Source organism: Carlito syrichta, unplaced genomic scaffold, assembly GCF_000164805.1.
Source record: "Carlito syrichta isolate Samal-C Ts95f unplaced genomic scaffold, Tarsius_syrichta-2.0.1 Scaffold305675, whole genome shotgun sequence".
In the NCBI taxonomy this organism is placed as follows: Eukaryota; Metazoa; Chordata; class Mammalia; order Primates; family Tarsiidae; genus Carlito; species Carlito syrichta.
This window is the reverse complement of record NW_007249771.1, coordinates 47969-54241: the sequence shown is the minus strand read 5'-3', so window position 1 is coordinate 54241 and position 6273 is coordinate 47969.

Below are 6273 nucleotides of genomic sequence, written 5' to 3'. Positions count from 1 at the left end.
AAACTTATAAAAGTTATTTTGTCCCACCTCTCCATCCTTAAAGATTAGGACAATTAGTTTAGTGCAGAAAAATGAACAGTAGAAAAAGGATCACAGTCAAATCCCACACACGCATAAGAAAAAGAATAAGAGGCAAAATAATATCTCTGGAAGAACATCCTTCAGACTTGCCCAATAAATAAATAAATCTCAAATTTAAAAAAAAGTGTTAAGCCAAAAAACAAATTTAAAAAGGAACGATTAAGCAAACAATATAAAAACAACAAGACTTAGTCATCTACTAAAAGTGCTAAGCTTAAAAAGAAATTCTTTGGGGATCCTGGTGAAAGGAATAGGTCATTCATAAGGGAAAGAAAATCAGATTTCCACCAGACTTTTAAAAGCAATACTTTATGGGAAAAACAAAAACACAGAGCAACATATATAAAAGGAAACAGAACATTAGCCAATAATTTTTATATCCAGATACACCAACTTTTAGATATGAAGGCCACATATAAACGCCTGTGATCATAAAATAACTCAGGAAATATTGCTCCCATAAGGAGCCCTTCCTGAGGAATCTACAAGCGAAAAGTGCTTCAGAACACTGAAACAACAGCAGAGACTATATCTTCCGACAATGTGTCCAAAAGTGAGTGGTAGGAGAATTATGATGAGCCCAGGTAATGGTGGCTACATAAATTCGACTTCCTCCACAGTCTCAAAAAAACTGCACAGATCAACATATAGCCAAAGTGTATATGACAGCGTTACTAGAAGACAGAGAACACTATAAACTTCAAGAAAACTTTAAGTAGAAAAACACCAATTTTTAGCAGAGCTCTCACTGAAGCTCCTGTCATGATTCTTTGTGGAATGTAAGAAAGCACCTGAAAAACTGCAGGCAAGAGAAAAGACAACAGAAAAACGTTAAGATCGAGTGAAATAACTCATAGAAAGAGAAATTGCACCCTATGTGCAAAATAAATAAATAAATAAATAAATAAATAAAATGCAAAAAGACTCCTAGTAGATCATTTTTTTACTCTGACTACAGGGAAAAAAATGTGAAGTGTAGAGACTTGAGGTGGGAACCTTAGAAGGGCATATCTTCTGAAGAGAAGATTTCTTTTTTTTAAAGAAGAGACACCCTTTGGAGAGTGAATGGCGAAGAAAAAGACAATCAAGAGAGAGACATTTAGAATGTTACAATCCAGAAAACAAAATAAAAGATACTACACTGTCAATAAAAAGCCATCAATTAAAGAAATTACACTTTGGTACAATAACAGAAAGAAAGCAAACTTTAAGTAGGACATCTTTTTTTTTTTTTTTGAGTTAGAGTCTCACTTTTGTTGCCCAGGCAGGAATGCAGTGGCACGCTCGTGGCCACCACAGCCTCGACCTGACCTACTGGGCTCAGGCAACCCTTCCACCTCAACCTTCCAAGTAGCTGGGACTACAGACGCACGCCACCACGCCCTGCTAGTTTTTTTGTGATTTATTATAGAGATGAGGTCTCACCAATTTGCCCAGACTGGTCTTGAACCCCCGGGCTCAGGCAATCCTCTTGCCTCAGCCTTCTAAAGTGCTGGGATTACAGGTTGAGCCACCGCGCCCGGCCAAAGTAGGACTTTTTAAAACCAACCCAAGCCACCAGCCTGTCCATGAAATTGGAAGCAGTCTTTATCTAGTTAAAACTTCTACAGGAGAATAGAAAATTAAAATCATAACATTTCATTTGATAAAATTGCCTTCAAGTCAGCCACAAAACAGAAAAAAAACTGGACCAACATGCCAAACAGAATTAAATATTCTTACAAATATTAGGTGATAAGAGAAAGAAAAATATTGAATATAAATTCAAACTAGGAACAGAAATTGACCACAAGCAGAAAGAAATAAAATAAGAGTCGACTGACTAGAAAAAAAAGATTATAAAGGAAATTAAATTAAATTAAAATGTACCTGTGAGAAGCTATATTTGAATGAAAATTGAATAAAGGGTATTGAAAGACAAAAACAAAACCCAAAACAAACAAAAAAAAAATTCAAAACCCAAGAGACTATCTGTGAATAAATAAAGAAGGAAAAGAAACAGAGGGAAAGTGTTAAAGATGGAAGTCAGAGAAATAAAATCCAAAACTTTATAACTGGAGTCTCCGAAGTTGAAAAACAAAATAATGGAACAGAAGGACCATTTAAATCTGTAACCCAGCCAGGTTCGGTGGCTCAGCCTATAATCCCATGCCTTTGGGAGGCTGAGGTGAGTGGATTGCCTGAGCCTGCGGGTTCGAGACCCGCCTGGGCAGCGAGACCTCATCTTTACAATAAATCAAAAAATCAGCCAGGCGTGGTAGCGCATGCCTGTAACTCCGGCTACTTGGAAGGCTCAGGCAGAAGGATCGCTGGAGCCCAGCAGGTCGAAGCTGAGGTGGCCGGGAGCGGCCACTGCACTCCAGTCTGGGCGACAGAGTGAGACTCCAACTCAAAAAATAAATAAATAAATAAATCTGTAACCCAACAAAACTTTTCAGAAAAAAAGACCTGACTATATACATATTCTGTAGATTGTGAAAAGACATTTCACAATTAACTATAATTCACACTTGTAATCCTAGCACTTTGGAAGCCCAAAGTGGGAGAATTGCTTAAGGTTAGGAGTTTGAAACAAGCCTGGGCAACATAGCAAGACCCTGTCTCTACAAAAACATCAAAAAATTAACTGGGCATGGTGGCACATGTCTGTAGTCCCAGCCACTCAGAAAACTGATGAGGATTGCCCGAGCCCCAGAGGTCAGGGCTGCAGTGAACTATGATCATGTCACTGCACTCCAGCCTGGGTGACAGAGTGCAACTCTGGCTCAAAAAAAAGAGGGTGGCGGAGGAAAATGAGAGAGAGAGAGAGAGAGAGAGAGAGAGACAGAGAAGAATGTAGATAGCGCTCTATAAATTAACAACAAAAAAAAGTAGAAAATTAAATGGAAAATTGGTAAATAATATGAATGGATAATTCACAGACGCCTGTAAAAATATGTGAAGAGTTGTTAAGAATCACTAGTCACCAGAGAATTTAAAATAACGACAGCAATAACTATTTCTGTATAGTAATGAAACTGGAAAAAAAGAAAAATTTAATAATACCAAATTTTGATGAAGTGTGAGTATATATTGAGTGTGAGTGCCAGTTGTGACTGACATTCTGGAAACCATTTTGCAGAACTTAATTAAATTAGGTGTCTTTATTTCCTATGGCCAGGCAACTGCACTCTTGGCTACATATAGCAGAAAAATTATTGCACAGATACATGAAAAGACTTGTAGAGGGCATTCATCACCGTGTTGTTTGTGGTGGTGGGAAGCTATATTTCCATCATTAGGGGAATACATAAAATATAATTGATATACACTAATAATTAGGCAACATTAAGAAGAAATGAACTAGACATAGTATTGAGTAAAACTAACATAAAGATTGAGGTCGATAGCTTGGGTGACTTTACATCCTGCTCTGTCTAGACAGTTCCAGTTTATGATGGCTGTAAATTAACACCTGTTGCATAGTTATTTCTAGCACTCTCATTGTATCATTACACCCTTTGTGAATAGTAAATCCCCCAAATGCTCAAAACAATACTATTTCTACTACATACATATTTAAGGACATTTATTGAAGAGGGGATTTATGGTAGGATGATAAATGAGATGAAGGAAATAAAATAGAGAAAAAGAGTGACAATGAGCTGAAAAACTGAGTATGATTAACTCTGCTCTTTGCTTTAAGGTTCAAAAAATCTATTTCTTATCTATAGTTTTTTTTTTTAAGTTCAACACTTACAGTACTTCTAGTGCTAAAAATGCGGTAGTCTGGACTGTAACTGGAATATCTGTGGAGGAAAAGGTCAAATATGAATATTAAAACTAATTTATTCTCCTTATATAAAGGATTCCTATCCATGGTCAGGGCATAACTGGGCTGCCAAGAGTTTTACTTTTCTGCCTAAGTTGCCTTCCTGGAAAGTGAACTCAGGTTAAAATTGGGATCATCAGTGACTTCTACCTACAACTTTAGGTGTGTTAGGGTTTGCTCAGTATCTGAAGACACTACAGTGAGATGAAAAGTAAATATTCTTTTTTTTTTGGTAGAAAGAAAACTGTTGAAGAACACTAGCTCTAACTCCTTCACTTATAACGTGAGTTAGAATAATAAAGACTGGAATTTCAAAAACCAGTATTTGCAAAGAGCAAATTTCTGCGAGTCTTTATTCTTTAACACTTTTGTACTATTACCCAGGTACTTTAGTTTCTGTCTATATAAGTCAACTAAAGTAGAACTGTCCAATAGAAAAATAACGCAAACCACCTATGTAATTAAAATTTTTCTAGTGGCCATATTTAAGGTGTAAGAAGAAATAGCTGAAAATAATTTTAATAAGGTATTTTATTCGACATGCAATCAGTATAAAATCTTTTCTACCAGAAAAGCTACCAGAGCCTAGGGAGTTCTGGTAGCTAAACGAGATACTTTACATTCTTTTTTTAGTAGTAAGTCTTTGAAATCTGATATGTACAGTACTTACACTTACAACCCATCTCAATTTGGACTACATTTCAAGTGCTTAAAAGTCACACATATATAGGGACTATCATAAAGCATCCTTTAAAATTCCTTCACCCGCTGGGCTCGGTGGCTCAGTCTGTAATCCTGTGCTTTGGGATGCTGAGGTGAGTGAATTGCCTGAACCCGAGGGTTCAAGACCCGCCGGGGCAACTTGGCAAGACTTCATCTCTACAATACATCAAAAAAATTAGCTGGATGTGGTAGCGCGCGCCTGTAGTTCCAGCTACTTGGAAGGCTGAGGCGGAAGGATCGCCGGAGCCCACAGGTTGAGGCTGCGGTGGCCAGGAGCGGCCACTACACTCCAGTCTGGGTGACAGAGTGAGACTCCAACTCAAAAAAAATTCCTTCACCTTCCCTATGCTTCAGTAGGCTTTATGTCACATTTCATGCCTAATTGCCCTTGAAAGTGCTCTACTCCTAAAATCTTACATCGGAGGGATTTTTCTTTTCTGCGTGTTGAAGGGGAGTTGCTGGAATATCATTACGTAATTCTTTTATTAGATTATACAGTTTAAGGCTGGGCGCAGTGGCTCACACCTGTAATCCCAACACTTTGGGAGGCCAAAGCGGAAGGATTCCTTGAGCCTAGGGAGTTCTGGTAGCTAAACGATAAAACGCCTTTTCCATGGCCTTTTCCCCCTTACCTACTTCCTCATCTGCTTCCCCCATCAACTGCTGAGACTGGAGACAGGGTATGGAGGGAACAATAGCTAAAGGAGTCAAGTTTAATTGAATAATTTAGTCCCAAACAGTTATAATGTCCTCCCATCTTTGCTTTCTTATGCCAAATATTTAATGTATTATTATTGGAAATGGATCCAAAAAGCCCATAGGTGTGGAGTGTGCAGATGAGTCCATGAAGTATTTTTTTAATGGAAAGGGCATTGTCATCTCACTCTTGGACCACAAGAATAGATCTTTCTTATTTTCTCTGGTGTATTCCCATTCTATCAGTTCTTCAGAATCAAAGAGTCTTCTTGACTTTTATCCCTTCCTTCATGTCTCAATAGATAAGTCCCTTTTTGACTTCACTTTCTTCCTCTCTATCCAGTCCATAGAATATGCATGCATATATGCTGAAATTCTTGGGAACCAACTAGTGAGTCAGATGAAGTTCCCTGAGAGGAAGAAGATAATTATCTTCCCTCTGGGAGCAAAACTGCTCATGCCACAGAAAGCAAAAGCCCAACACATGCAGCCCTTGGAAGAATTACTGGACGTAGCAAACACTTGTAGACAGCTGCCAAGAGAAAGCTTAGTCACGTGGATGGTGTGGCTATGGGCCCCCAGTGGGGTGACACCTTCCTAGCAGGGTATGAAACTGGAAAAATAAGGCAAAGTGCTCCCTGGGGTGGCATGGCCCCCTCATATCCCTCTTATGGGTTAAGATGTGTATGAGTTGGAGAAAGCCATTTCTGATTTTGAAATTAAAAGGGAAGAGATTAGGTCCAACTGATTACTAAAGGGAAAAAGAGGAGAAGGAGCAAAAGAAACTGCATGCAAAAGAATCCCAACTTCTGCGTTCTAGGGGTAGACTCCTCTGCGCCTAGAGGCTAGGGGTGCAGCCGAGGTTGCCTCCATGTAAGAACAATAGTGGGCAACCAGCCGGGCTTGGTGGCTCAGCCTGTAATCCCATGCCTTTGGGAGGCTGAGGTGAGTGGATTGCCTGA